Raw genomic sequence first — 9,238 nt, forward strand, 5'->3', positions numbered from 1 at the left:
CTTAAGCCCCCTTTTTGCAGCAACACCATTAGAGCCTATATCTATATGAGAACAAAGCTCACAATTCCCATGCATGTACAACTGAAGGACAATGCGCTAGGCAACCAGTGCCTATTCGTTCAGTTCGAAGAAACCGCCCCATAAGTGCTGAAGAGTTGAGAGATCCCACTAAGCCCGGCCTTAGATGAAAAAACACTAGCAGCATTAGCCATTGGCTGACGCTCCCAGAGGACATCTCCAACAGCAACAACATAATTGGAAGCAAGAGAGTTGCAATTGCTTTTAATATATGCCTAGAAGGTAGAACATATCTCCCTAAACCCGCTAATTATCCAAAATTAACAGGGGAAGGATCGAAGAGAATCTTGCAGCCTTCATCTTCAAGTTCTGAATGTTGTCAATCACTTGCTTAATTGGCATCAGATTCTACCATGCATTAAGCTTGGAATCGGGGCTTACTAGCAGCCTATTCGAATTAGTGGGCCAAATTAAAGCCTCCTCTATTCCATACCAGAAAAGAAGTTTGTTCAGAGTTGTGAGTGGTCGTCCAGAAATCATTTGGCCTCTAGTCTTTGTTGCATGCTACATTGATGATAAACCATCCTCTTGAGTCTTGGTGGAGGTTCTCCCGAGTCCCGAGTGGATTGGGCTAGAGATGGGAGACCTGTGAAGTGAACTCGAGAATATGAAAAAACGTACTGTTAAGTGCTTGTTAAGCTAGCCTTCCTCTCCTTTCCCCAATCACATTCTCTAGTGGTCGTGGTGGTAGTATTTGACTATTCATTAAAGCAATTGGATTGATTACTCGATCGAGTCCATGATATTTTTAATTGGTGTCAGTACTACTCAATCAGCTGCAAAATTTTTGCAATACAATCCAATCTTATTGACTCATTAGCCGAGTCCGAGTTGGTGCACCGAGGGAGGTGCTTCTCTCGTCCTTCCAAATCTCGTTAATTACTGGAAATGAAAAGGTTTAAATCAACAGATAAGATAAAAAGGCACAACTTTTCTGTGTCCACAGACTGGAATATTCTCAATACCATTGGCCCATACACGACTAAGGGTGTCAATGGATCGGTTTTGGATTGGATCCCGTCCAGTTTAAAATTAGTTTGGATGAATTGAATGGACCAATAAGACATTGGATTAGACTAATCTGGTCTAAAATATTCATTAGATTGGAATGAACCTGGTCCGTCTGTAATAAATTTATATTGGATTGGATTGGATTAAGCCAACATCTGACCCATTAAAACCAATATAAATCAAAATAAATTTGAACAAATTGAATATTCCAGACATTGAATTGGACCGGTCCAAAATATTTATTAGACTGGATTGAATTGGACCAACGGATCCATTTACAGTGGAATCACATTGGACTGGATCGGATAGAACCAAATCCAGTCCAATTGACACCCTTACAGGCCTACACACGACACACCTCTCGATCGAGTCTCGTCTTGGCACTAAGTTGGTTAATGATGCCCTCTCATGTGACTGTGAGAATAGGGCCCTTGTTCAACCGCATTAATCCACATTTACATTTACAACAACAAAACTCTGATAGTTTCGTATTTGGATAAAGATCACAAATACAAATTTATAAGGGAAATATCAATAGGTCAAAAACACAAGCACATGCTTTGTTTCTGATTCTGCCCAGGTAGACCGCAGAGCCACATCCACATGCATTTGTATAAACCTAATAACACATTTCTCTATGAACCAATTGAAGCGTTGGCGTACGTGGACAACACAATTACACTCATACACGCCCAACAATTCCATCGTGATTGGTCTCCAGATTTTATCATTCCTCTCGTCATCATCCTCGGCGTTACGTGGTCTGTCGACTACGCGAATCCTGTTACTACTTAAATATGTTCATATCGTTATAACTATGGGCCCTTAAAAATCATTTCGTGTTTTATTTAATATTTGTCTATCCAAATTCTTCTAATCACATCAACTTTTGATAAATAGAGCCTCTTCTTTTGTCATTTCTAGCAAGTTTATTCATTTATCCATCTCTACAATTACGTTTTTAGCATATTCTTTTTGTTAGACGCCTGATTCCTGATTCCTTGACCACCCAACACTTGCTCTACATTTTTTACCTTAATATATTTATTAAAAAAAAATGTACAAAAATTCCCTCTATGCTAAATGATATTCTTCTATCACATAAGACACTGAATGCACCTCCACCACTTTGATCATTATATCTGAGGAATGAGGACTACACTTTTTTTTTTCAAGCAATATGTGAAACAAAGAAGATAACCATGTAATGTCGGTCGGACCTGATTGACTGAAGAATAAGTCCGATTCTTTGACCAGTTCCCCCACACTCTTGTAGCTGAAGATTACAAGATTTGGTAATGGAGGAGAAGCTTGTGGAATTTAATTAACGTTGGATAACGTAGTTAAGCTTAGTGCTATATGTCGACATTTTTTATTTTTTTGGGTGTTAATTTCAACCACCAAAAACTCACATTACCCAGAAATAAAGCACAAATAAAATAATACAAAGAATCAAGAACTGTACCAATTTGAGAGATGAAATTAAAATAAACAATTGACAAGTCTGAAAATGATATAAGATCGAGAATATATATATATGCGGTCAAAAGTTTATTAGATAAGAATCAAATTAAAATGATCATCATCTAATTAATTTGGATTCCCGTGTCTTTTCTTTCAAGGCGAATAGGTGGCACTTGTAGTAATAGAACATATATAATCGATAAGGGACAGGGAGTTTGGACATCACAGATTGATGATGACTTGGGGAAGGGAAGGATTGAATGGATCCATTTGTCTCAATAATGGGGTGCATAATCTCATTCCCCCAAAAAAGGGTTCGTATATCATCAAAAACAAATAAAAAGAATTCATATTCTGATGCTTTTAAATGTCGATACAAAATCCCATTCCACATATCTTCCATGTAAATCCATGACCATGAGGACTAGTTGATGGCTCAACAGTAAGAACATTTATAGGAATATTCGTTTCCACATTTTCTTTTTCATTTTTTTTAATCAAACGCAGTCTCTAATAATGTAATCACATATATAGAGAGTCAGAGAGAGAGAGAGAGATGGAAACCTTATCAAACCCAAGATGCTCTGGACGTGCTTCTTCAAAGTTTCAAACTTGAAAGTGCATGTTCTGTACAGATGAGAAAACGGGCATCTTTCATTCAATTTGGTTTAACTTAACATTTAAGAAAGGGAAGAAGAGCTGGGGAAAGGAATTAATTCAGATATCACCAGAAAAAATACGTCAATTACCTTGACGTTCGAGTGCGTTGCAAAGATGTTCCTCCTTGTAATGGGAATTGGATATTGGAAAAGCGTGCTGGCCAATACAAACACGATCGATACTCAATAGCCAGATAGTAGGTAGTGGGTACGAGACCGGATCTGCTATTCACATAAGGCGTCTAACATGCACATCCTACCATGCATTGGGAATATCTCTCATATTTGTAAATTAGTTTTTACGGGAGATGTTCCCAATGCACGGTGGATGTGCATATAAGGCACCCAAGTGTGAGGAGCAGATCCCGTTCCAATGGATACACCCCACCATCGGCCCATTTGAAGCAAAAATGAACCATGTCAATTAATTGGACGGGGCTATATGTATTGGGTAGATCCACACTGGCTCAACTCCTCTAGCATCCCTCGGCCCATTTTTGGGAATGCTATGTTACAAATTTACAAGAGTGGGGTAAAATAGTAATTGCCCCTATTTCTTTTTATGGTAAAATACAAAAACCTCCCCTAAAATGTATATAAGCTAATTTACAAAAGGACAAAATGGGTATTTGAAAAATATTGATGTATGAATCTAACGTTTTAGTCTGAGTCAAGGAGGTTTTTGTTGATTTCTTTAAAAGTACAAAAGAGCTTTTTGTTAAAATAAAACTAAAAATATAAGTTTTTATGATTGTTAGAAACTTTAGGGGAGGTTTTTATATTTCACCCTTTTTTTAACCATAAACATAGATATGGGCATGAATTGGTGAGCGTGTCCAGCCTGAAAATGCTCTCAACAGCATAACGCTGTTGGCCCCCAATTACACGTATTGCATGGATAAATCATAAATTCTGCATGTCATATATCCCTAGAATTCTATGATTTTTTTTGGTAGCTTTAAGTAGAGGGAAAATTTCTGAACCGTACCATGAACTTTGAGGGTTGTGTCAAGTCAGTCCCCGAACTTCAAAACATGTCTTTGCAGTATCTTGAACTTTCAAATCATATCATTGTTGGTCTCCAATTACATGTCTTGAATGGATTAATCATAAATTCTGCATGTCATATCCCTAGAATTCTATGGATTTTTTTGGTAACTTTAAGTAGGGGGAAATTTTCTGAACAGTACCATGAATTTTGGGGGTTGTGTCAAATTAGTCCATGAACTTCAAAACATGTCTTTGCAGTATCTTGAACTTTCAAATTATGTCTAATAAGTCCCTACCATTGACCGTTAGTCAATATGGTCACGTAACATTTAGTCAATACGGTCATGTAATATCAAGTGCATATTAAATAATTTTGAAATAGCAAAAGTACCCTTTATGATATTTTTTTACCATTTTACCCATTTTCTCCGAGTTAAAAAAAGGAAAGGGGAAGAAGGGTTATGAAACCCTGAACACCAACCAACTGTTGAAACTCCCATTCCCCTATTCAAGCTCCCCCGTTCAACGATCAACTGTTACCGAACATTTAGGAATCAGTGAAATTTTGTGCTTCACATTGCTAAATATAGATGAAATAGGAATGTAATACCTGAGCATGCAAAAGAAGACTAAAGGAACTCAATATTAACGAACATGATGATATTCCATCACAATCATTGCATCTGAAGTGTTACCATTTCAAACTTCTTAGCTCTTAACTTGGTTTATGTGGAAGTGGTAGATAAAGAAAACTAGATGACACCTGATGGGTATTTCTGTCATCTCATTTATCCATTAATAGACGTAAGTAAATAGGGACCTATTAGACATAATTTGAAAATTTAGAATAATGCAGAGACACATTTTAAATTTTGGAGACTAATTTGACACAAACCCTAAATTAACACAACCAAGAGGAATATAGAGAGAAGGGAGAAGTTTTCACCATGCCAATGAAGAGAGAAAGGGAAAAAAGACAGAGCCACCTTATTAGCAATTGACAAATTTTCACCACGGCAGCTAGGAAGAACTACCTCGACCGAACCAGTTATTCGAATACTATGTTCGAATTCGACGAAGCCGACCTGTGGAATTTGAATTACACTGCCTCGCCTGAGTTGAAGAAACTGATAACAAATATGCGTGCAGTGAAGAAATCGAGGAAAAGGGTCAAGAATGCTGATCGGGTGGTGAATTGCAACTTTAACGGTTAACATACCCGACTGATCGAAGATCCTCAGGGAGGATTACAGGGACACTCAGAAGAGAGAGCGATGGCAACTTTGACGACGAGGATGACGATTCTAAAGACAGCAGGATTCCTCCGCACGAATTCCTAGCAAGGCAATTTGCGAGGACCCGAATTGCTTCCTTCTCTGCTCATAAAGGGATCGGGAGAACCCTGAGAGTTAGGGATCTGAGTAGGGTGAGAAACGCAATCTGGGAGAAGATTGGGTTTCTTAGAGTGCACATTTAGATTCAACATTTTAATGACATTTCATAAATGGGTCTATTAATACTAAAACATAATTTCTTAGGGATTAACGTCTCTGACAACGCGTTTACCATTGGAAAAAGGTTATTGTGCCCTCAAACTAAATAAAAAAAAGGTTAATTTAGATTTTAGATTTAAAAAAAAAAGGGCAATAACTATCATTCATAATTCATTAAATAATGAATAAAATAATAAAAGATATTGATACGGTACTGTTAAAATAAAAAAATTAAAAATTTACAAATGGATAGCACTGAACAAAATAAACTATTTAATATATAATAATAAATATTAAAAATAATATATAAATGGGTCTCACTTGAAATTTTCTCTTTAAAAAAAATAATATGTGAACCCCACTTGAAATTTACTTTATGTGAAAATAAATAGTGGGTGAACCCACTTGAAATTTCCTTTTCGAGAGAAAAATAGTAAGTGGACCGTATTTGAAATTGTAAATAGGTCCATTCTCTCTCTCTCTCTCTCTCTCTTTTTCTTCTTCCTCTCGCTTTCCTCAATCCAAACCAGTAGCAGTGGTTCTTCTTCTTCTGCTGTTGCTGGTACTTCTTCCCCTACCCAGGATATATCCCTGGCTCTTAATGCTCCAACATCTTGAAGCACCTCTCCAATGTCCACATTCTTCAAATCTCATGACACTGTACATCCAAGACCGTGAACATGTTGGCATTCAACATGTTCACATTCACTACTTCTCTTTTTTCAAGCAAAAATCTTACTATGTGAAGCAAATTAAATATCACTCATTCAGCAATTAAACATATTTTTCCAGCATCATGAAAATGGAAAGCTCGGAGTAAGGTGCATGCGTAAATTAATTATCAACCACTGCGAGATGGAGGATGGTATTGTCATTTTCATCTTTGGAGTTGATAATCACCCATTAAGCTCAGCAGCATCTTCAGTGCCTCCAATTGGTCATACCTTATACCTCACACAGAGGTGCAGAATGGTCTCTCCATGATCAGTAAGCACCTGAGTTGCTTCGGGTCTCACCCCAACTAGTTCTCTGAGGCCTTCACTCTCGGCCTTTCATTGCTGCCAGATGGAAAGGGGTTTTCCATTTGGATCGTGAGCAAAACAGACATCGGGCCTAATTGATAGGGGTGAACAAATGCTTTATTCAGTTAAAAACTAAATTAAATAAATCGAAAATTTAAATGAAAAAATCAAATCCAAATTGAAATATTAAAAAACCAAAATAATCTAAATCAAAAATTTTGGTTCGGTTTTCAGTTATTTTGGCTAAACGCTCGAATGGTGTTCGGATGAATGCGTAGCGCTTTTCCGAACGGTGTTCGAATGGGCGTTGCACTGCCCGAGGCTGAACTCTCGAAAAAAACCTGAAAACGTCCTGACAAGTTTCTTAAAAGTCACTTTTGTAGTCATCTTGAAATTTCTATTATAGTATGTATTCGCAAAATTGTGTTGAATGGAAGACCGGCTTCATTCAGGCAAATTCATGCCCACTCAATGCAAGGCAATAAAAGCTGCCGGAACAGAATTTGCCCTGACTGAAGCCAAATTCATTGAATGTTGTATGTTTACGCAAGAATCGCAGGTTCAAGTTTCTTACACCTTAATTTTAATTTAATTCAGTTTGTTCATAGTATACAATGTTAAAGCCATTTTTAATTAATTTTATTAATAATACATAATATTTTGATAGTTTCTGAATGCCATTCAATATCCATCTTCAATCTGAGTTTGATCCAATTTAATATAAATCCAAAATGCCCTTTAAGGTCAGTTTAGAAGGAATAGAAATACAAATATATAGAGTACAAGACCTTACAATTTTATATGTAATTACACTGTAAATATTTGTATTTGTACTCTTTCCAAACGGAGCCTTAATGAATCATAAAATTCAGAGTAGCTACATCCGATTCAATCTACGTAGCAGACCTGCAGATGTATCAAACTACCTGACCATAAAAGTGGAAACTAATTAAACAAGATATGCTTAGAAGCCAAGGCCTTGCAAATCTTAATAAGGGGAAACACAAACCAATATCCAATGTCCCCAATTTTAATCTCGGCTTGTGAATGGTATCAGCTATCAGCTATCAAAATGGAAAACTCATTTTGTGCGAGTCTATACCACTCGGTTCAAACAAAATTCTCAAGTTCTACTTTTATCACTAATTCACTAGTAGAGATGTATGTTAAAAGCAGTTCAGAATACATTACCAAAAGTAACGCCTCTAAATGATAGGGGTACGATTAAAAGCAGCCCCATGCTGATTGCAGAAGAACCTCGAGAAAACACATATATAATTAATTATATATGATGATATTGCTATCAGTGGCAGCTGGTATCAAGGACAGCAACAATGCCGATGTGGATGTGCGATGTTTAATAACCTTGGAACGGATTTTCCCTTCCTTGAACAACCAAGCAAATGTCTGCAGCAAGTTACATCCCAGGTAAAGTTGTTCCTAAGGCAAACTACTAAAGGAACTTTTTTAACTCTACCAACCACTGTTGTTGCTCATATATTTGTTTGATTTCCACGCATTTATGGTTTTGTATATTTATACATCAACAAAGTGATAAGAGAATAAAAATTTTAAAAAGTTACTGAGCATTTACCATCTGTAAGACCCTTCACCAGGAGGCTTGCCATCATGCACAATATTCGGAATCAGATCATACTTGGATCTCATTTTCTCATTCTCCTTTGTTGGCAATGGAATGTAATCTTTAAGCTCATGGTTCTTTACAGGAAAGTTGACTGATTTACAAGGAAAACATCAGCATGCGAAAATGGCAGCTAAGAACAATTGTTAATTAGATGTAGCTCACAATCTAAATTGTGTGATTTGAATCGGTTCAGACTGTTCCCCTGAATCCCAATTTTTGCTAGAATCGTGGTTGAATATTCTGAAAGCCCAATGAGCTACAAGAGTTATATCAAATCCTACAATTCATGGGATTTGATGGGATTAAGCGAGGTTTAGAAGATACAAGACCACACCTTCTAAAATCTATCCTAATCAGTCTTTTATAATTGTTGTTGTTGCTTCCTTTCACATTTCACAATTTTATTTGTTTCAATTCAAGGAAAATGAATTAGAAACATGAAATTTAGAGTTCTTTTCTTCTCAAACCCTATTACAAAGATGACAAGCCGACAAGCTGCATGTATAAGATGAAAGAAATAGAGTCAATTTTTATCAAGTTTTAGGTGAGAAAACAAATTTTCTCCTGTTCTTTTATATTGCTCCGGTATCTTCTATATTTAATTGGAGAAATAATTAGGGGGAAATGGATTATTTTTCGTAACTCATGACTTAGTTCTTTTTCTGTTCTTTTTTCTTTTTTTTTTTTTTTTTTTTTTATGTGAGAGTTATTTTTGTAAAGTTGGTTTTGAAATCGGGTAATGTACTGAACTCAAAGCCACCCCCTTTTGGGGTCCCAAGTCATGATTTTGCCTTCCACTTTTTTTATTTTTCAATGATCTTTTACAACTTTTTAACAGTTCTTCAAAGAATTGTTCAGTGTCGCCGTTACCCTTCG

General features: G+C 36.4%; 1 long non-coding RNA gene across 1 annotated transcript; it reads right to left on the reverse strand.

The window, feature by feature from the left end:
* Window positions 1-4,865: 4,865 nt before the first annotated feature.
* Window positions 4,866-5,673, reverse strand: LOC148868417 (uncharacterized). The gene is made up of 2 exons (XR_016108052.1): window positions 5,422-5,673; window positions 4,866-5,287 (listed from the first exon to the last, which is right to left on the reverse strand). It is a non-coding gene; the product is annotated as an uncharacterized LOC148868417 (long non-coding RNA).
* Between the last annotated feature and the right edge of the window lie 3,565 nt (window positions 5,674-9,238).

The sequence above is a fragment of the Nelumbo lutea genome, chromosome 2 (genome assembly GCF_056320005.1).
Source record: "Nelumbo lutea isolate HS-2025 chromosome 2, American lotus-T2T, whole genome shotgun sequence".
Classification (NCBI taxonomy): Eukaryota; Viridiplantae; Streptophyta; class Magnoliopsida; order Proteales; family Nelumbonaceae; genus Nelumbo; species Nelumbo lutea.